At 42.7% G+C, this 22,808-nt stretch overlaps 1 protein-coding gene across 1 annotated transcript in view; it reads left to right on the forward strand.

Annotated features, from left to right (window-relative positions):
• Positions 1 to 3,534: 3,534 nt before the first annotated feature.
• Positions 3,535 to 22,808, forward strand: part of PPIP5K2 (diphosphoinositol pentakisphosphate kinase 2) — a 189,953-nt gene continuing 170,679 nt past the window's right edge. Inside the window, exon 1 of the mRNA XM_073624575.1 lies at positions 3,535 to 3,956. The gene's annotated coding sequence lies outside the window, so the exon portion shown is untranslated. The remainder of the gene's footprint in view (positions 3,957 to 22,808) is intronic.

A 22,808-nucleotide genomic window follows, 5' to 3' on the forward strand; every position in this document is an offset into this window, starting at 1 on the left:
CGTTCATGTGTGTTTGAGCTTTGGGGTGCACATCCTAATGCAATAGGCTGCGCACACCTATGGTCAATCACCAAATTGTGACAATCCACCACCAAAGGGGATAGTGTGCTTACCGGAGCACGTGGACTCGGTACCCGTGGTACTGAGTGAACAATGCTTATATAAAACTAGGGTGTGGATATCCAGAGGCCGCTCCTTAGATCTGGAAACCCAGCTTTATGTCAGGACCACCAGTCACAGTGTAGAGTTGTGCATTGGTTGAACCATAGAAATAAAAAGAGCCTCCACAGTGTAAAACTGTATTTACGGGTTTCATTTTGTCATGTGCCAAACTGGTACCATTCAGGTCAGTGTGGGGTGATTAAAAAAAATTAAAAAAAGGGTTGGGGACTTACAGTATTTCCCCTTGTTTCTGTGTGTAGCACAGCCTATTGAAATGAATAGGCTGTCTATGTGCAAAACTCAGCTCGCAATAATGTGAACCTACCCTTATGGCCCATACACACGATCCGAAAACCTTTCAAATCGATCGTACGATAATCGGATCGTTAGTACAGAGCTTTTGAGAGCCGATCATGACATTTCATCCGATATTATCCGTTCGGACAAACCCAAATTTTTTTCTCGTATGATACCAGATCGTACGATTTCCGTTTAATCAGCACAGTTGTTGTCTGAAAACGCAATAGAAATACACTACAACACATGACATCACTTCCCATTTTTTATTCTGTCGTACGAGAATTTTATCACTTTAGTAACCTCTCCATTTTCGATATGTAACTAGCATGCAAAAAAAAAAACGACAATCTGTCATCTGATTTTCGGATCGTGTGTATGGGCCATTAGGCTGGGTTCACATATGTGTGAATTGAATGAAGGTTTCTCCGCATCCAATTCGCATGACATGCCAGTGTGACCGGGTCTTAATGGAGTCGGTTCACACAGGTCCGGTGGAAGGAATTGCAAAAGGGTCCTGTGTAGGGTTGCCACCTTTTCTTCAAGACAAACCCAAACACTTTAGCGGCGCACAGCAATTCTTTTTTTTATATAGTATATACTATATATATATATTTTGCTATTAAATGACATTTCTAATCATATGAAGTTAATAACAAGAGTTCCCCTTTACATCAGAGTCCACAGAGTTCCCCTTTACATCAGAGTCCACAGAGTTCCCCTTTACATCAGAGTCCACAGAGTTCCCCTTTACATCAGAGTCCACAGAGTTCCCCTTTACATCAGAGTCCACAGAGTTCCCCTTTACATCAGAGTCCACAAAGTTCCCTTTACATCAGAGTCCACAGAGTTCCCCTTTACATCAGAGTCCACAGAGTTCCCCTTTACATCAGAGTCCACAGAGTTCCCCTTTACATCAGAGTCCACAGAGTTCCCTTTACATCAGAGTCAACAGAGTTCCCCTTTACATCAGAGTCCACAGAGTTCCCTTTACATCAGAGTCCACAGAGTTCCCCTTTACATCAGAGTCCACAGAGTTCCCCTTTACATCAGAGTCCACAGAGTTCCTCTTTACATCAGAGTCCACAAAGTTCCCTTTACATCAGAGTCCACAGAGTTCCCCTTTACATCAGAGTCCACAGAGTTCCCCTTTACATCAGAGTCCACAGAGTTCCCCTTTACATCAGAGTCCACAGAGTTCCCTTTACATCAGAGTCAACAGAGTTCCCCTTTACATCAGAGTCCACAGAGTTCCCTTTACATCAGAGTCCACAGAGTTCCCCTTTACATCAGAGTCCACAGAGTTCCCCTTTACATCAGAGTCCACAGAGTTCCTCTTTACATCAGAGTCCACAAAGTTCCCTTTACATCAGAGTCCACAGAGTTCCCCTTTACATCAGAGTCCACAGAGTTCCCCTTTACATCAGAGTCCACAGAGTTCCCCTTTACATCAGAGTCCACAGAGTTCCCCTTTACATCAGAGTCCACAGAGTTCCCTTTACATCAGAGTCCACAGAGTTCCCTTTACATCAGAGTCCACAGAGTTCCCCTTTACATCAGAGTACACAGAGTTCACCTTTTACATCAGGGTCCACAGACTCTGACATAAGGGATGCTCTGGGAACCCGGATTTAAGGGGGAACACTGAGAACTCTGATATATGGAGAGGACTCTGATGTAAGTGGGAACACTGCAACCTCTGGTATAAAGGGGAACTCTGATGTAAGGGGTGCTCTGAGAACCCCTTACCTTACTCCTTGATTTACCTTAGTGTACTCACTCAGAGGCAGGAGAAAGAAGGGGGGAGACTTCAGTCACAGACAGGGATGGATGGTGAGCTCAATCACCCCTTGGCAGTCAGCACCTCTCATCCAGATGTATCTGAGGCTGCTGGACTTCAAATTTCCAGCCCCAACTTTCCTTTTCTGAGGCACAACACTGGGGATTGGAGTGTGGGCAGACACAGAGGGATAGGGGCGGAGGAGCAGATTGATCCCTCTCTCCTCTTCCATCTGTATGTGGGGGGATTGTTAGTGTTGGCCTTGGGCAGTGTGAAAGAGAGTAACAGACACTCTCAGCTTAGACAAATGCAGCCAGCAACCCTGCTGGGAAGCCATAGTCCAGTCTGAATAATGTGTCCGGGTTTTAGGCAGTCTGAAACCCCGATGTATGATTCCCAACCCGAACTGTCTGGGTGAATCCTGGACAGGTGGCAACCTTAGTCGTGTGCGTGTTTGGGTGCAATTCAGGCAGAAATTCAGACCTGAACCGTTGAACGGACAAGACCCCAGACAGGAACCCTAGGCTGCACATGTGTGAACCCGGCCTCAATGTGGTGTACAATCCTATGCGATTTTGAAAGGGAAAAAAAGAAAACAAGGGCGCACTGACCTTGTGCATTATCCTTAGGTAAATATTTTATTCAAAAATAAAATAGAAAACTACTCACAAACGTATGAACGAAAAAAATCATGATACAAGTAGTCTCCAGATGACGGCAATTGTTCAAGATGATCACACACTCCCAATCGTAACAGAGGAGATTGCAGGAAGCACTGGCGGTGGACGCGTTTCGAAGGATAACCTTCTTCCTCAGAGCCCTGCAGTGGTGCGCAGCAGTGTTAATTTTAGTCTTAGGACTAAAATGTTTTAGTCCTATTTTAATCTTCTGCAATTGTTTTAGTTTTAGTCATGTTTAGTTGACTAAATCTCCAGTACATTTTAGTCAACTAAAATGTTTTACGTTTTAGTCAACTAAAATCTCCAGTTCATTTCAGTAATTGCAATTTAGTTTTAGTCATAGTCTTTTGACTAAAATGGCTTTTAGTTTTAGTAGTATTTTAGTCATCTCAGTTGTTTTAGTTTTAGTCGTATTTTAATTGACTAAAATAGTATCCATTTAGTCGACTAAAATGTTTTAGTCGTTTTAGGTGACTAAACTAACATTGGTGCGCAGGAGTGTTTTGTTTTCAGCGATTCTAATGTATTCATATGGTAGTTTCAACTTTTCTGAATGAATGGTTATTTTGTAATTTTTATGTTAAAATAATTGTTACTTTTATTACTATTCTATTATTTTTATGAATTGTTTTGTGTCTTGTATAAACACAGGCATCTCTAAACTTCGCAAGCCGCCTTGTCATAGGCAAGTGAATGCACCACATCCTCCCGCTTCACTGCACCAGAGCCGCATGGTGACGTGAGGGAGAGCCGGTGTCGCCATTTTCCTTGAGGGCATTTTCTCAGGTACGGCTCGCCAGGGGGACCAAAAAGGGACGGAAATGTAAAGTATGTGGCAGCCGCAGCGCAACGTTTCCAAAGCGACCTAAAAAAAAAAAAAAAAAAAAAAAAAAAAATCATCGGAGGGCAGCCGCCGAGCAGAGGCGTGCAGTGTGTCGTCTCCCCGCCCTCCTCCTCTCCGAGCTGCGGAAGTTTTCATGTGTGTGCGGCCCGGACTGTGGACAGCGCCGGTCCTTTGTGTGGGATGATCGGATCAGGTAGGATGGGGATGGCCGGGGATTTTATACCCGGGGGTGACACGTTCTCTGCCAGGCTGGGGAGGGAGGAAGTTAGTCCGGAGTGCAGCACTTCTCTGACATGTGGGACACCGGGCTGTGTCATCACCAGATGAAGGTGACACCTTACTACACATCCATGGAAGGGGGACACTCCTCATGTACACACATCATCATTATCAGTACTCACGAGAGCCTCATGTCTGCTCTGTATGTATGGGGGTCAGTGGATTCAGTACATTGTATCATTATCTTATTAGTTTGTATTCTTTTGTTTCACAATAAGAACTCGTTCACATCATGTCCATTGGGTTGTGTTGATCAGCATAGATATGTGAATGGAAGGGATCAGAGAGGACAATAGTTTTCTGCTGTTCTGTTTACAACTTCCCCAGGCGGTGACGAGTTCTATACAAAAACACAACACAACTCTCCACACTGCACCACAACATGATGTGCTGCACAGAGGTGAATGAGGAAATCTAGAGACAATCAGCGGCAGCAAGTCCATATGGGGCACCGCCCACTCTAATCTCCATGCAGGGCGCCGGACGCATACAATTCTACAGGGTTTTCTTTTTGTGAGGCACATGATTAGAACTGGAGGCTCTAATTGGCTTCAAAAAAGGGTGGACTCGGGGCGCAGAGCACTGCATCCTGAGCCCACCTACTTGTAGCAATAGCAAATCAATATTCGCTATTGACTTCCTGGTTCTCCTCCCTGGCCAATCAGGACAGGAAGCGAGTCCTGAGACCGGATTGGCCAGAGAAGCCGCCCGGGACCTGACTGGGGTAAGTTCAGGGGCTGGCGGAAGGGGGGGCCCCCCCCCAAAAAAATGGAGCACCAGCCGCCATTGGAGACACTCCCCTGACAACAGGACTCTTTAATAAGGATGAGCTCAGGCGTGTTCGCAGATCCTCGTACCCGCCAGGAAGCTGACGCTCCGCAACGCTAATCACAGGCAGTGAGACATTTCCTGATCTGCAGCTGCACAGAGTGGCAGCTTCCTGGTGGGCGCGGGGATCTGCAAACACGCCTGAGCTCGTCCTTACTCTTTAACCACATTCACCCCCCTCCTGCCCAGACCAGCTTTCAGCGCTGTCACACTTTGAATGACAATTGCGCAGTCATACATTGCTGTACCCAAACATTGGACACAGCTGATGACATAGGTAAAGAGCCTAGTCATTGGTTCTTTACTAGGATTGGTGATTCACCATGTCTCGGGGACACAGTACACCACCCATCGCTCTGCTGCACGCTTCCGAGGGCGCAAAAGCATGGCGAGAGTGGGATGACGTCGTTCCAGAACAAGAGGGCCACCTTGCACCTGTCATTTCACAATATGGCGGGCGTGGAGGAAGTTACAGTGGTAGTAAACTCTCCATTCTAACCTTCCTCCATTTAAATCACTCCTAAAGTACACAGTGCTGCTTATATTTTGTCTAACCTTTGCTGTTCTCTAGAAATCCAGCGATGTTCATTTTAACAACATGGCCAACACTTGCACATAATTGCCACGATTCATGGCATGCAATGTGTGCCGTGAGTCAAATCCGGAAGTTGCCGTGCCTACGTCATTGACATTGCAATCCCGTGAGAGTCCAGCCCAATTCACAACTTCCTAAAACACGTGCCTTGAAATGTCACAAGGGGGTGTAAACATAGCCCCAGATGACAGCAGAGAAAGTACAGCATTGACCAGCTTGGCTAATAAACAATGCGATGCACAGAATTTCAGCAATTACCGACACAAAGGGCAGAAGTTACACCGAGTCTAGATGTGGAAGACAACAGAAAACATGGCGCTGGCTTGGGACAGGAAGCTTACAAACCAAAATATGCAGATAAAAAGTAAGAAGAAACAGACGGGGAAAATGAATAAGGTGGAATGATTTTAAAAGCTGTGGTGTACTTGCTACATTGATTTTAGGGATTTGGTTGGCTGACTTTATTACCACTTTAAGGTAACAAGATACAACTGTGTTAAAATCTCATCTTGGTAATCTTTATTATAACATAGTCTAAAAACATATCACATAAAAAATGTATATGGCTGTATTTAGTGAACAAAGCGTATGAGTACTTGTGTATGGTATGGTTTACTTCTTCTTAAAACACTCACATGTACAGAAGTAGAAGCCCCATTTTTCCAGCCTAGGGTTGCACTGATATCGGTATTGATACTGAGCATTTTGAGACCAAACACAATGAATGGGCTCAAATCCCACTGCCATGCCGATGTTTTGGAGGCGGAGGCTCCATTCACATTTGGTGAGCAAAATTGCTGTTATTCTGCTCACAATCTTAAATTGCACTGCAATCGCAAAATATGTGTTCAGGTGCCATTCATTTTCAATGTTCGATCAATCGCAGCAAACCGCAGCATGAAGCTTGTCGCCCAAAAGAAGCTCCTACTCCTTTGGCGTGACAAGCTTGGTGCCTTGCGGTTTGCCATGATTGCCGCACAATTTATAGCGGGAAGATCACACCTCGTTTTAGATGCAATTGAAAGTAAATGGCACTTGAATATGTGTTTTGAGATTGCGGGCAGAATAGCAGTGATTCTGCCCGAGAACTTTAGATGTGAATGGAGCCTATGGCCCGTGTGTCAGTTTGACCCATGTGACACAGAACATTCACAATAAATTATGGAAACGTGTCTTTTGTAGTGTCGGGAGCTATTAAGGGTATTTATAAACCGTAGAACATTTACACAGCACTGTACATTATTTACACCAATCAGCTATAACATTATGACCACCGACAGGTAAAGTGAATAGCATTGCACAATAAAATGAGTCATTGTTGTTACAATGGCTCCTGAAATATATTCATCAAGTGAACATGTTGTTCCTGAAGTTGATGTGTTCAAAGCAATAAAAATGGACAAGCGTAAGGATTTGAGTGACTTTGACAAGGGCCAAATTGTAATGGCTACAACGCCAAAACTGCAGCTCTTGTGGGATGTTCTCGGTCTGCAGTGGTCCAAGGAAGGAAAACCAATGAACCAGCAACAGGGTCTTGGATGGCCAGGGCTCATTGATACATCTGGTCCGTGTTGTCTAATACAATACAATCTAAAATTGCTGAAAAAGTTAGCCCCTTCACACCTAAGAAAAAAATAAATCTTAATGCCTGAGCACAATTTTGCACTTTTAACACGTGTTAGTCAAACTGTATATATCTCAACTGCTTTGTGCATCCAGGTGGTTTATACCTGTTTTTATTTTTTTTTCAGGACAAATTTGGCATTTTATTTGGTAGTAAATGGTTATGGATAGCTCCTGTTTTTTTTTTTTTTTTTTTTTAATTATCAAAGAAAAACTGGCCCAAAATAGTAAAAAAAAAAAAAAGTTTTTGTTAAATTTAGCTGTATATTTACTGTTACTGCTAACCTACCACCAAAAACCAACCCAATATAAATTCTCCTGCTCCTGACTATTACAGTGATACCACATGTCTATGCTATTTATTGTTTGTACCCATATTACAGCCCAGATGCAGTAGTGCGCATTTTGGAAATTTTTTGGTCCTACCTAAAACACACTGACACTAATTTTAAAAAATGTAAAACGAAAAAAAATTCTGCCCAAAATAAACTGACCCTTGACCTTGACCCAAACACTAACCTTGTTATAGGTATTTTTTCTTTTTTTATTATTTATTTCACACACTTTTTTTTTTTTTTCTCTCTGCAAGGAAAGAGAAAGATACTTTTGTTTCTTTCCTATTCCATTCACAGAGAGAGAAACACAGGTGTGGGTTTCACAGTGACTGATAATCAGGTGACCTGGAATTGGGAGCTCAGGCATTGCGCTCCCAGCACAAAGGGAGATACGCATATATGCGGCCCCATCGAAAAAAGCCCAGTGCAGTGGAGCCGCATATATGCGTTATGTCGAAGGGTTAAAAGCGCAGCTGCGGCGGTGCTTTGCCGGCGGTTTGGTAGTGCTGCCCCATTGTTTTCAATGGGTAGGGGCGCTTTAGGAACGGTGTATACACCGCTCCTACATCGCTGCAAAGATGCGGCTTGCAGGACTTTTTTGACCGTCCTGCAAGCGCACCGATCCAGCATGAAAGCACTTGGGCTTTCACATTGGAGGGACAGGTGAGGCTCTTTACAGGTGCTATTTTCACCAGTGTGAAAGTAGCCTTAGAAGAATGGCAGAACATGCAGTGCATTGTAGTTTGTGTCATATGGTGCTGCGCAGCTGCAGCCACGTCAAGATGCAAATTGTGACCCATGTTCACAGCCAAAAGAGCCTACAATGGACATGTGAGCATCAGAAATGGACCACAGAGCAATAGAAGAAGGTGGCCTTGTCTGATGAATTCAAGGATGGTTTGAGGTGTTGATTTGGCCTCCAAATTCCCCAGATATCATTCCATCAAGCATCTGTGGGATGTGCTGGAAAAACAAGTCTGATCCATGGAGGCCCCATCTCGCAACTTACAGGATTAAAGGATCTGCTACTGACAGCCAGGTACCACAGCCTACCTTCAGAGGTCTAATAGAGTCCATACCTTAAAGCGGAGCTCCACCAAAAAGTGGGAAGCTCTGCTTGTCTGCCTCTCTACTGGTTTTGACAGGTACCCGCTCCCACTTCCGGCTTAGTTCGCCACGGTGAGCTCAGCCGGATGTTCGTCCCCCTCCTCCTTCCCCACAGCCGGCCCATTCACAGAGCACAGTGTGCTTCGTGCATGCGCAGTAGGGAACTGGCTGTGAAGCCGCAAGGCTTCATCGATGGTTTCCCTCAGTGGAGATGGCAGGGGCAGCACCCGATCAGCAGTTGCAAAATTGGCTCAAGTGAGGACACTGCTGGATTCCTGGACAGGTAAGTGTCCTAATATTAAAAGTCAGCAACTACAGTATTTGTAGCTGCTGACTTTATTTTTTTCCTGAAGAAGACTGGAGCTCCTCTTTAATGGGTTTTGCTGGGTGGTCATAATGTTATAGCTGATTGGTGTACATATATATATATATATATTGTTTATATTTTTACATGCATTTTGTGTTTCTTACTCTTCAACTCTGGTTGTGCACAGCACTTGCCTTTTGTTGACCACAGTACTTTCTTGTTTCTCTTTAACTAGGGCATTTACTTACTAAAGATGAGCTCGGGCATCCACCAAACTACTCTCTGTACGAACTATCAAATCGCTCATATTGTTTTTTATTTTGATCATTCGTCTGTGGACTGGGTCATTCCTCACCTCACAGTGACCGTAAACAAAGGCGGGCTTGCTGCTGCTGCTGATGGTGCTTTTATAAGGACACATTCCCTTATTTAGTCAATGCCATTTGCTAAATATGGGCATGTGTCCATATAGGTACACTGACCTCACCAGTATCCTGCTTACTTTTGCTGTGACACGGCGAATGACCCGGCCCATCTCTGATTAGATTAAAAAAGAAGAAACGCAGTTTTGATGTTTGGATAGAGATGCGTTGAGAGGATGTCTGAGCTCCTCTTTAGGCCTCATGCACACTGGACGTTAAAACAACGTTATAAAAACGCCAGTAGCTTTGCAGAGTGTTTCAACTTTTTCCAACGTTTTTGCAATAGCGTTTTTTAACATTTTTCTGCTTTAGCGGTTTTTATTTTGAAGACAAAACTTTTTTTTTTTTTTTTCAATTTTTTTTTTCAATGGTTTAAAAACGTTAAACGCTGGTGAGCGATGTTTTTGAGCGTTTATCAGCGTTGGAGCGTTTTTACAGCTGAAAAACGTCTCTCAGAACCCACTAATTTTGGGGGTTTTTTTACTGCTCAAAAATGCCACTGCCCAAAACTGCTAACAGCCTATGTGTGCATGCACACATAGGATAACATGATGGAGAGTTTAATGACTGTAGAAAAAAATGTTTACAGCAAAAAACAGCTGCTGTAAAAACATCAAAAAACGTCCATTGTGCATGAGGCCTTAATGTTGAGGTCTGCAGGCTTTTCACATTTTGAGGGTTTAAAGAGGAACTTCACTCTCTCAATCAACATTGACTATTTTGGTTTGTGGTGCTTAGTGTCGTTACACTTTAATAAGACTTTTAAAAGCAAACTAGCACTATTTTTTGAAAGCATTGCACTGCAACATAAGTTGGGTGTGTTCATAAGGTGCTTCATGGTTCAGTTTAGGTTGAATGGCATAGGCACCATTCATCGAATGTCACCATGTGTTGCTGCATTACCTCAATACACAGATATGAAGCCAACCTTATACTACCAGGAGCATTTGAGAAGTTGCCGCAAAAGATTACGTGCCAGTTCACACCACATGCAGTCCATTGGCTTTTTATCTGCATCAAAAATGCACGGAAAGTAAGTTATAAGGTTTCCAATGGCATAGTTCACACCAGTGCAGTCAGTTCCAGGGATTTCCAGTTCCAGAAAAAAAGTAGAACATGCTGCATTTTTCCTGAACTGGACTGGAATGCAGTAAAACGCATCAAAAAATGCACTGGAATGCATCCAAAATGCATTGGACCCCAGTACAGTGAAAAAGAGAAAACCCCTCCAGAAACGCATTAAAAACACGCATGCAAAAACGCATCTGTAACGGATCTGGAGTGCATTTTTGTTGTGTGAACCAGCCCAGAAGTATTGAAGCGTTCTAATAAAGTTGTGCATTGTAAACAGTCCTGGCAGTGACCTAGTCTGATGCATTACTGATATCATTACTGTCACTTATGCTGGTCTTGGAATTCAAATACTGAATACTCTATGGAATTGTACAGTTTTTAGGATAGTTGTCTGAAGGAATGTAGAAAAACGAGAGAAGCTATAACATTGACCTCTGGACATACTTTGGTGAAGTAGTGTTCCATTTTGGAGCTTTTTTTTTCCTCTCTTTGAGAATGAAAGCTAGAATATGTTGGGTCAGGATTTTTAGTGGTTAGGACATGTAATACCAATAGCCCCATACACATCTTTTTTGAGTCTGTAGTTTGGGAATTTATACGATTTATTTCATTGTTTTGTTTTTTTTTATATATATATTCTGGTTGAAAGCAATGTTTTCTGTCACTGGAAGAACATTGGATAGTACTGAATTTACAGAACAGGAGCAATGTTTTTGCAACCACCCTTGGATTACGAGCATAATTTGTTCCAGAAGCATGCTTGTAATCCAAAGCACTCGTATATCAAAGCGAGTTTTACCATAGGAATCAGTGGAAACTCAGATCATTTGTTACAGCGTCACTGCTAGTGTATGCAGTGCCACATGTGGCCAGAGGTGGGGGGGGGGTGCCAGAGACACTCTGGAATGGAGGATTTCCGAGCATCACCGCTGCCCCCCTACCTCTGGCCACATGCGGTATTGCACACCCCAGAGGCTTGAATCCTGCTTGTCTTGCGAGACAACGCTCTCAAATCGAGTCAGGGTGTAAAGAAAAAAAAAAATAGCTCATATTGCGAAACGCTTGTAAATCCGAGGTTTTACTGTATATATAAAAGATGTTTTCTTTTTTTTTACTTGGCTAGCTGACAGAGGACGTTTGCTTTCATCATTTTCACAAGTGTTCAGTCAGTACAGAACAAATATGCGAAATGTTTTGACTGCAGTCATATGTTATACCAATTGAAATGCTTGTTTAATTCCCAGCAAGTTGCACAATGCGTTTCATCTTCTTGAATTCCTAAACACTGTTCTTGTGCCAACTTCTCAAGTCAGTATTCCCATAATATTTTCACATACTGTATATACACACTGTTGAGCCGTACACAACTCTCAGCAGTTATATGGGCTAGCTCTTTGGCACTGTGAGTGAAGGTCTTTTCCATACAATTTGTAGGTCACCCCAAGTGCTTGGTTTTAGGACTGGCATGCAGAATATGATAACACAAGTGCAGACCATTTTTTACACACATACTAGAACCAATTTAGACAGCAGCCAGTCGCTGTACCACCTCACATCGCTGACCTCTAGCCAGAATGTGTGGGCAAAATCTAAAATCTTATTAAGCACAGATATAAAGTACAGTTACACAATCCAACATCAATTTAAAAGTGCTGCAAGTACTGATTAGTACCTATTGATCCTGAAATGTAGGTAAATCTTAGCCTGTAGCGAGCTGCCGCTGCTAATCTATAAATAGTCTTTTTTTATGCATTTATAGGTGTGATCTTTGGGTGTTATTTTTTTCAGCCTGAGTAAAATTGTGTTTACCCCCATTCCTGGGGTTAAATGAGAGCAATTTCATGAAGAAATAGTTCTGTGAACTCAGGATACATATTTGTTATATTGGTCTTAATAACTGTGGCCAAATGGAGCAAATGACAGTAATCATTGCTGCATACAAATCCCTTTTTAATATGATTTAGAACCATTAAAATGATGAACGTGTTCAGCTCCAGAAAGTCCAATAAAGAAGTATTAGTAGAGAAAACGCATGCCATGAAATGGCCTGTAATGAGAGGGAATACCCTGTAGTTATTCTATCTTGGATTTCGTGAATGATTAAAATCATGGCTGTATGGTACACCAGGCACAATACAGACTTTTATGTCTGGTCTTCTCAGTGCAGTCTAGCTGGTATTAGAATATATGGGCATGATCAATAAAGTGTGCAAAAAACTGTACTGACCAATGGTAAGAAGCAGATATCACTGAGCTCTGGTTCCAGGTCACCACCTTACAGACAATATTTGGACATAATATGGTAAGAAAAGCGGGGTAAAGCTCCATTCACACTTGAGCGACTCCAAAGTTATACAATTTCCATTGCAACTTTGGATAGGTGCGATTTGGATTGGACTTTGGCTTTGGCTGTTGCACAACTGGCACATTGATAACATTAAGATGCAATTTTCATGCATTTTTTTTCAGAGTCCACATTGCAGTCTATGGCACTCAGGTCACATGAAAGTCGCATCAAAGCAGTGCAGGAACCTTTTTAAGGTTGCAACTCATACATTTGAACGGCTTACATTGAAATACCTGGGCTGCAACTTGTCATGCGACTGTGTCCAAAGTCGAATGACAAGTTGCACAAGTGTAAATAGAGCCTATGCCTTTAATGTTCAAAGTCTGGACACAGGTGCACTTTAAAGTGAACCTGTTCTTTGCCCATAGCCGGTAAGCATGAGGTTGAAATTTGGGGAAGACACAGGCATATGCCTGCATTCCTTTATGTGACAGCCCTAAGGACTGTGCAACTTTCTGCTCTAGCTATGGTACCCTCAAGATTAAAAATAAAACCCTTTTTTATTGTTATTTTTTAAATGTTTGGGGTTTTCTTTTCTATGTAGTGCTTGTTTTGTTTTATGTGATGTTTTTTGAATAACTTGTTTAGGTTGTTTTAATGTTGATTGCATATAAAAATAAAAAGAATCTGATGTAAAAAAAGGAATAAAACCCTTTAAATTCTTACACATTTAGAACAGACCTTTTCTCTCTTTCCCTAAAATTCACATCAACATGCTGATGTGAAATCGCTTAACACTACTTTAACCACTTGAGATCCGCGATATAGTCGAATGACGGCTACAGCGCGGACCTGCTTTGCTGGGATTACGTCCATTGACGTCGTCCTGTGCATGAGCGGTCTGCGCACCCCCTGCAGGGCGCGTGCAGCACGCTTTGTGATTAGCGAGTCTATGAGACTCGCCTGATCACAGATCGGAGTAAGGGGTTGATCCCGACCCCTTACCACATGATCAGCTGTCAGCCAATGACAGCTGATCATGTGATGTCAACAGAGCCGGTAATCGGCTATTTTTCTCCTCGCGCTGACAGCGTGAGGAGGAAAAAAAGTCGATCACCGGCGGCCGTGAGTGGGACATCAGTCCCGATCCTGGCAAGCTGCTAAAGATCCTTAGTGCCCACCTGTGCCCCTTGCCAGTGCCACCTAGCAATAGGCAATAGTAATAGGCAGCAGTGCCACCCATCAGTGCCCACAGTGTCACCCATCATTGATCACAGTGCCACCCATCAGTGCCCACAATCAGTGCCTCAACAACAGTGCTACCCATCAGTGTCACCTACCAGTGCCCATCAGTGGCCACCTATCAGTGGTACCTATCAGTGCCCATCAGTGCCACCCATCAGGGCCCATCAGTGCCACCTTAACTGTGCCTATCAGTGCCCACCAGTGCCGCCTCATCAGCACATATCAAAGAAGGAGAAAAATTACCTGTTTGCAAAATGTTATAACAAAGCCCAGCTGTGATTAAATACCACCAAAAGAAAGCTCTATTTGTGGGAAAAAAATGATAAAAATTTCATTTGGGTACAAGGTTGTATGACCGCGCAATTGTCATTCAAAGTGCATCAGCGCTGAAAGCTGAAAATTGGTCTGGGTAGGAGGGGGGTTTGGGTGCCCAGTAAGCAAGTGGTTAAGTCTCTTTTTGCCTTATTACCTTTTTGTTTTCTAGTTGCTGTTTTCCCAGAAGGCAACCTGTCGCCATTGTCTTTTGGGAAATGCCACCTGTTAAAAAAGAAAAAACATTTATTTCAACAGATGGATCTAGTATTGTACAGCACATGACACCATGCGATTCATCCCACACATGTGCAATATGACGTAAAGTTTTTATAATGAAAGTAAAGAAAATAAAAATTAAGAAGTCACAAGGATATAGGTTATTACCCCCCTATATATTATAGGTCCTATTTAATCCTTACCAGTCCATGTCTTTCACGTATAGTTTGATAGACAGCACATACAGTCTTGGATCATATAAAGAACAATTAGTACACTCTGTAACCCACCAAATGTTTCCTTGATATGATCCTAATCTCCTTTGGTCCACAGACACTTGATGTTTGCAGAATGTGATCAGCTAGGGGCATCTGATTGCACTCCTTTTCCTGTCTCAGCTCCTGATCTGAGCTTGCAAGTTTGTGCCTGAATATATTAAAGTATTAGTAAACTTTCTTTTTAAAAAAAATATTGGTCCCGGCCGGTTTAATCTATAATGTGTTAGTATGCATTGCATACTAGCACATTATGGCATACTTACTCAAAACAAAGCCCTCCAGTGGCACACTGACAGGGCTTCCATCTTTACCTGGTCTTGTTTACGGGCTGCGGCCGCTGGAATGCCCAAGCTGCAATGCCCTTACTCCCGTGCTTGCGCATGGGAGTCACAGCCATGGCACAGAGCTCTACAGTATGCCATCCCTTCAGAGCGAATGCGCTGGCGACGTCACCAGCTGCATCCTGTGTGAATATCTCCTAAACACTGCAAGTTAAGGAGATAATCACTGTATCTACAGGTAAGCCTATAATATGTTCGAAAGCGGCGCTTACTACTGCTTTAAAAAATACTTTCGATGGACACCAGACTGTAATATGTACTCGCATCTTCCTCCTTGTTAAAATGTGTTTGTTAAACTAAAGAGACAAAAACAAACACAAAAAAAACAGATCATGTTACCTTAAAGCATATTATACAGCACAGTGCTTGTGCTGTGTAATTTGGCCCCTTCTATCACCTAAAAAACCTGACTCATTCTGCCTGGCTATATCCTTAGTCCCCCCCCCCCCCCCCGTAAGCTGACCATGGTTTATCATGGCACTGTGGTCAGTTTACGTGCACCTGTCATCGGCTGCCCTGCTCTGTCCTCCCCTCCCCTCCCCCCCCCTGCCTGTCAGCTCTCATAACTACTATAAAATCCTGTAACAAAATATGTGCCTGTGTTTCATAAAAAATATATGCCGATCTAGTTGCCACTAGTAACAGACAATCTTTTGCTGGTTTTCTTTTTGTTCGTTTGTTTATTGGGGGAACTTGGTTGGGGAAAAGGGTATATGGGATGCCCATAGGATGTTTCAATTGCCATCATATTTTACAGATTGCACACATAAGCACATAGTTAGAGCCCGAAGAGATGATGTGCATTTATGATTGATATGAATTTTCTCCTGCATCACTATGCAGACTGTTGCACCTCCTCTGCTTAACTTAAGACATTGCCAATGTAGAGGCAAAGTTCCCTCACAGCTCTCCCTAGGCCTCCTCCTGTGATCGGCGCACCCCTCCCCCCAGATGGGGGTGCCCTCCTGCCGCTGCCTAGTATTCCACCCTCCACTTCACTCAGCCGACATCGCCCCCCCCCCCCCCCCCCCAGTGGCATGTTACCTCAGGTTATATAGGAGGCCCGCCCCCTGCCAATACCAGATGGGGATTGGTCAGGGCTCCCACATGAGCTGCCTGCTACTCCAGTTCCAGGCCCTGCCCCTCTTCCAGAACATTCTCCCTGGAAGCAGGGGAGGCGCCTCAGAACTAGAGCACAGGTGGTCAATCCCACTGCTACTCTGACCACTCCCAGCCCCCAGATCGAAACAGACAGGCCTAGCTGCAGCATAGGCCTGCCTAAATTTGCCTGTGCTTGACAGTACCTAGTAAAAAACCTATTACTAGCACCTACCTATTGGTAGAGGGTGCTACATATGTTAGAGGGGATGGGAGGTTTTTATAGTAGTGGCTTAACACAAACACTTTAAGCCTAGTACACACAGGGGCCGAATGTCAATAGAAATTGGCTGAAATTTGGCCCGTGTGTATGGCATCCGGTCCGACAGAAGCTGGCTGTTTGGCTGGCTTCTGTCTGACCGAAAAAGGTTTGCTGATCGTCTTTCAAGCAGCGCCAATGGCTAAGAGCGCTGACTGGAGTGTTCTGGGGGGGGGGCGCGTCGGGGGGGGGGGGCGTCCCCTCTCAGGACACAATAGCACAGCAGGGGAGATCGCTGTACTAAAATTGAATTGTTAGTACAAAGGCTCCGACCTGAGCTGTCAGTTTTTTTACTGGGCTTTATACAGAAGTTGCTGCCTATCAGATCTGTGATAAGACACAATATAGTCTTGGGTCTTTGTAGTCAGGCTGTAGTGACATTAGCATCTTCAGGATAATTTGGTATTTATTATTTGAAAATGAACAGAGACCATTATAACCATATCATATAATCATGCGTAGTAGGGTAATGATATGTCTCATAATCACAGCTGTGTCTAATAGCAAATAAGTGTACCGTTTTTTTTTTTTTTTTTATGATCCAATCTGTTGTGTTGGAAAGGTGAAGTAGCGCCCTATTGTTCAGAAGCAGATTCATTGAGAAATGGAGCTGGCAGGGGAAAAGCAGCAATATGTACCTTTTTATTGCTTTTGTAAGATGCTGATCAAACATAACAAACACGTCTTTCTGATTTTCTTTACTTCATATTGCTGGTTTTACAGCTCTGGTTACCCTATGTACACAGTAAGGGAAAGGGAGCGACCATGTTATTACAGGAATGGATAGGTTTCATATAAAAGCACTTGTGTCTGTACTGGAAAATTTGGATATCACTTTCATGTGTATTTTAAATTTGCTAAAACCTCTACTGTTCAAATCAGTATTTTCTATAAAGCAGACGTACCCCCCGGGGTCATCGTACAACTGGCTAAGAAAGAAGGCTGTAGGCAACACTTAGGACTCTTTCACACCAAGTCCATTCTATGCAGATCAATGCAGACTTAATGCAAGGACACAGAGAAAACTGTTTTTCACACCATGCATGTGATTGCACCCACTGCAATGCATCTCTATGTGTTGTGGTGCAGAGAGGTAAAGGTAGTTTTATTTTGTGACGCTTCAAATAATTAAAGAAAACAACCTTGCATTGCATTGGAACAACAAGCTGCACCACCTTGCGCATGCGGGTATAAATGAGTCCTTCTAAGTTGTCCTTTCAGAAATGTTTGAGGGCCCATTTACACCTTTATGATCCATTGCAATGCATTCCAATGCACATTAAAGCGGTAGTAAACCGCCAAAAAAAACAAAAACCTGCAAGACCATTGCATAATGTGCTAGTATGCATCGCACATGTTCCCTCTGCAATTCTTCAGGGTTCGTGGGCTCCGGCGCTGTGAGTGGCCGGAGCTGCAATGACATCACTCCTGCACATGCATGAGGGAGTCCTTCATTCTGGCAAGTCCTGGCACGAGCCGCTGGATGAAGGGCGAATATCTCATAAACCGTGCAGGTTTAGTCCTCATGTACACTGCTGCTGGTAAACGGACGTTTAGGAGCAGTTGGGCGTTTTTTTCAGCTGCCCCTGAACTCTCCGCTGTTATCTTAACAGTACATGTACACAGGGTTGTTTATAGTAGTTTCTAGGTAGTTTAGAAGCATTTAGAATGCAAAAAAATGCGTTCAGGACGGATGTTCAGAGGCGTTTGAAACACCAAATGCCTGTAACAGCTTAAACGAGTGTAAGCGCGGTAACTCGCATTTAGCTGTGTTTCGTTTACAGGCATTTTTCATTTTTGGCTATTTAAAAAAAAAAAAAAAAAAAAAAGCTTCTAAACGCAAGTTAAATAATTCAGGGGAGGTTGTAAAAATGTCCTATATACATGAAGCCTTAAGAGATATTCATTTTACCTACAGGTAAGCCTTATTAACCGTTTCCAAACCAGCCGCCACAGTTTTACTGCGGCAGGTTGGCTCCCCTGTGCGAAACCACGTAACTGTACGTTGGCTCGCGGGGTCCGGATAGCAGGCGCACACGCGCCCGCTGCACTACGGGGGTGCTGATGCTCGTGGCCGACAGGCGCGATGACCGCCGGCCACGAGCAATTGTGGCCAGGAGACACAGAACAGGGAGGAGTGTGTGTGTGTAAACACACACTTCCCTGTTCTGTTCTGACAGGAGTGACAGATCGTGTGTTCCTATTAGCTAGGAACCATGATCCGTCACTTCCTCCAGTTAGTCCCCTCCCCTTCAGTTAGAATCACCTCCCAGAGAACACAGTTAACCCCTTCACCGCTCCTTGTTTTAACCTCTTCACTGCCAGTGACATTTTTACAGTAATCAATGCATTTTTAATCACATTGATCGCTGTATTAAGCCAATGGTTCCAAAAATGTGTCAAAATTGTCCGATGTGTCCGCCATAATGTCGTAGTCACGATAAAAAATGCAGATGGCTGCCATTACTAGTAAAAAAAAAAAAATAATAAAAATGCTATAAATATATCCCCTATTTTGTAGACGCTATAACTTTTGCGCAAACCAATCAATATACGCTTATTGCGTTTTTTTTTTGTTTTTTTTTTTGTTTTTTACCAAAAATATGTAGAAGAATACATGTTGGCCTAAACTGAGGAAAAAAAATTGTTTTTTTATATATTTTGGGGGGATATTTATTGTAGCAAAAATAAAACCGTAGAGGCGATCAAATACCACCAAAAGAAAGCTCTATTTGTGAGAAAAAAAGGACGTCAATTTTGTTTGGGTATAACGCCGAACGACCGCGCAATTGTCAGTTAAAGCGATGCAGTGCCGAATCGCAAAAAGTGCTCTGGTCAGGAAGGGGGTAAATTCTTCTGGGGCTGAAGTGGTTATAGGCTTACCTGTAGGTAAAAATGACCAAGTGGGCAATACAACTGCTTTACCCACTTCATATGAAATGTTTATCTATTTAGCAAAAAAAACCCAAAAAAACAAAAAGGCCAAACATTTTGTAAAACACGTTTTTCTTAATTTCTGTTAATATTTTTGCAATTAAATAATCGTTCTTCATACATTTAGGCCAAATTGTATTCTGCTACATTTCTTTTGTGAAAATAACTCAAATCCGTGTATATTATTTAGTTTGTAGGAAAGTTAGAGTCCACAAACCATGGTATGCAGTATCTCACAAATTTCAATTTCCTTTTTAAAATATTTTATTATATCTTTTCATGTGACAACACTAAAGAAATTACACTTTGCTACAATGTAAAGTAGTGAGTGTACAGCTTGTATAACAGTGCAAATTTGCTGTCCCCTCAAAATAGTTCACCTTTATGTTGTTTTGTTAACGCAACACACAGCCATTAATGTCTAAACCACTGGCAACAAAAGTGAGTAAACCCTAAGTGAATATGTCCAAATTGGGCCCAATTAGCCATTTTCCCTCCCCATGTGACTTGGTGTTACAAGGTCTCAGGTGTGAATGGGAGTCAGATGTGTTAAATTTGGTGTTATTGCTCTCACCCTCTCATACTGGTCACTGGAAGTTCAACATGACACCTCATGGCAAAGAACTCTTTGAGGATCTGAAAAAACTGAAAATTGTGTCATACTTTCTGTAATTTTCCTTTCCTAGTGCCTATCCATGGCAGCATACAGAGAAATTATCATAGGGGATATCTTTTCCAAGGCCCAGCAAACTGAACAAACCAATGAACTGGCACACACCTTTAGAAAACTTGGACATGTTTTTGAGAAAAAGGTGAAAACTTGGTGGGATATCCCATCATTCGAACAACTATTTCAGAAAAACGTATTCCTAGACGCCTTGGATGGGATGTGCCCCCCAATGATGGACTCATGGATGACCAGTCCATGAAGGAATGGGGGGAATCCTTTACTAAAAAAGCCTTGAACCTTGAACAGCCTTGAACTGATGGAATTTATATTGCTACGCAAATAGAGAAAAATAATCTTTAGAGATCCAGATTCGTGAGCTAAAAAATCTAATAGAACCACTTAAAGATACTGAAGAATTTCTTAAATTATCTACTGAATTAAAAAATAGATTAGTAAAATGGGATCGTGACACACAGAATAAGAAAAAGAAAAAATTGTTAGGGACATTGAAGATTTTGACAAAAGGAACATTTATAAATGGCAAATGAACTTGGTTGATCCAGCCATGCTCCCTAATCAGCCAGTTCCGATTAACCCAGGGGATATGAACACACCAATACCTACCCCCATAGGAAATGTTGTATACACTTATGATGAAGTAGGTACACCTCCAGGGGATGGACACTATCAGGTGATCCATAATAAGAGGTAAAAATAGGAGAGGTAAGAGAGGGGGGTTCACACCCATCCCCACATAGACATTATATGTATAATACCCCCCTTAGGGATTACCATGACCCCAGGGAGGATTCTACCTTTCAGAATAATTACCAACCTGCACCAGATTTTCAAGATACTTTTACCAATCGGGGAATATTTCCCCCCCCAGTATGGTAATCAAGTTTCCACCCATAACCACATTTCCCCATTACAATATCAAGGTCCCCAAAGGGGAGGGGGTTTTCGGAGACTCCCGAGAGGAATGGGCAGAGGTGCTTCGTCCATGCCTCCCAACCCGGGGGGATGGCAGGGGAGCCTCCACAACACAGCATCAACGACATTGGCCAGAAAAAAAAGAACGAGAGGAAGGAGAGGGGCAGGAGAGTTCAAAAGAACAAGACCCCTATAGGCACAGGAATCTATAACCTCAGTGGGACCCCCTTAACCGACGATGAAATTTGGGTATTGAATAGAGGATAAAAGTTTGCTCCCACACATAATTTGAATACATTTCAAATGTATATCAGTATACAGAAATACATTAGGGGCCTTTAGTATTAAGAATTGCTTTATTTCTAACCCCTCTAGCTCCTCAGTTAGGATTTCTCAAACATCCGAAGGTGTACATTTGAACTTCCGTAATAGGGTCAGTATTTAATCCTCCAAATGTGGATACCAAACACATGGATGTTTTTAAAAACATGGTAGCTAAGGACTTCAAAAAATTGGTAGTCTGTAAGGCCAATGATGCCTTTTACATTAAAAAGGGCATTGAATTATTGGAAACCAAAAAGGACCTAGTAATTCGACCAGCGGATAAGGGAGGGGGATTGGTCGTTCTTAGTAAAGCATACTATAGGAATGAGATGGAGAATTTGCTTGGGGATAATAACACGTACAGTATATTATCTAAGGACCCAATGTTTCAATTTAAAGAGGAGTTGCATGTCCTGATCGAAAAGGGTAAACAAGTTGGGGTGCTCAATAAAAAGGAGGCTTTATTTTTAGACCCCCTTTTTTGTAGAACCCCGATAATTTATTTCTTTCCCAAGATGCACAAGGATACTGTTAATCCACCAGGGAGACCGATCGTCAATGGTATAGACTCGGTCTCCTCTAGACTAGGTCAGTACATTGACACTTTTCGACAGCCCATGTGGTTAACACTGAGGCATTCCTAAAAGATATGAAACATATTATTCAGATATTAGAGAGCCTCAAACCCTCCCCATTAAGTTTCCTAATCATAACGGATGTAACTTCACTGTATACTATTATTGGTCATGAAGACGCTTTATCTTCGATCGGTTGGACCTTCCTGTCATCTGACCTCCTGAGGAAACATAAGAAATTTATTTTGAGTTTCCTAAGTTTTTGTTTGACAGGCAGTTCTTCCTTCAGACGAGGGAAGTTGTGATGGGGGCTCGGTTTGCTCCCAGTTTGGCCAATTTATTTATGGCGCTGTAGGAGGAAGAATGTGTGTTCAAAAACCGACCTGATTTGGGAGGGTGAAAGATCTGGTTTAGAGGTATTTATGAACAAGTTAAATGCCAACAACAAAAATATTATTTTATGTTGGAACATCAGTACTGAGCGAACAATCTTCCTTGACCTAGTCATTTTTAAAGCAGGTGACACTTTTAAGATGATCAATCATTTTAAGCCGATGGATCGGAATTCTTTCATCCCATTGGGGAGTTGTCATCATACCAAACTGCTGTGTAACATACCCAGAGGGCAGTTTATTCGTCTATGATGTAACTGCACCTCAGAGGAAGATTTCATTGTCCAGTCTCAGGTCTTGTCAACCTGATTTCAGGAGAAGGGGTATGATAGATTAGTCCTTGAGAAGGAGGTGGAAATAGTAAGAAAAATGGATAGGAAGATGTTGGTTTCTAACGTATCACATAAGAATGCAAATATCTCTACTAATGTGAAGATGGTTCTGGATTACAACATCCAGTATAAAAAGCTTGAAAAAATTATCCAGAGACATTGGCCAATATTAAAGCAGGACAGGATTTTGGGTCCAGCCCTCCCTGAAAGGCCTCA

Source organism: Aquarana catesbeiana, linkage group LG01 (genome assembly GCF_042186555.1).
Source record: "Aquarana catesbeiana isolate 2022-GZ linkage group LG01, ASM4218655v1, whole genome shotgun sequence".
Classification (NCBI taxonomy): Eukaryota; Metazoa; Chordata; class Amphibia; order Anura; family Ranidae; genus Aquarana; species Aquarana catesbeiana.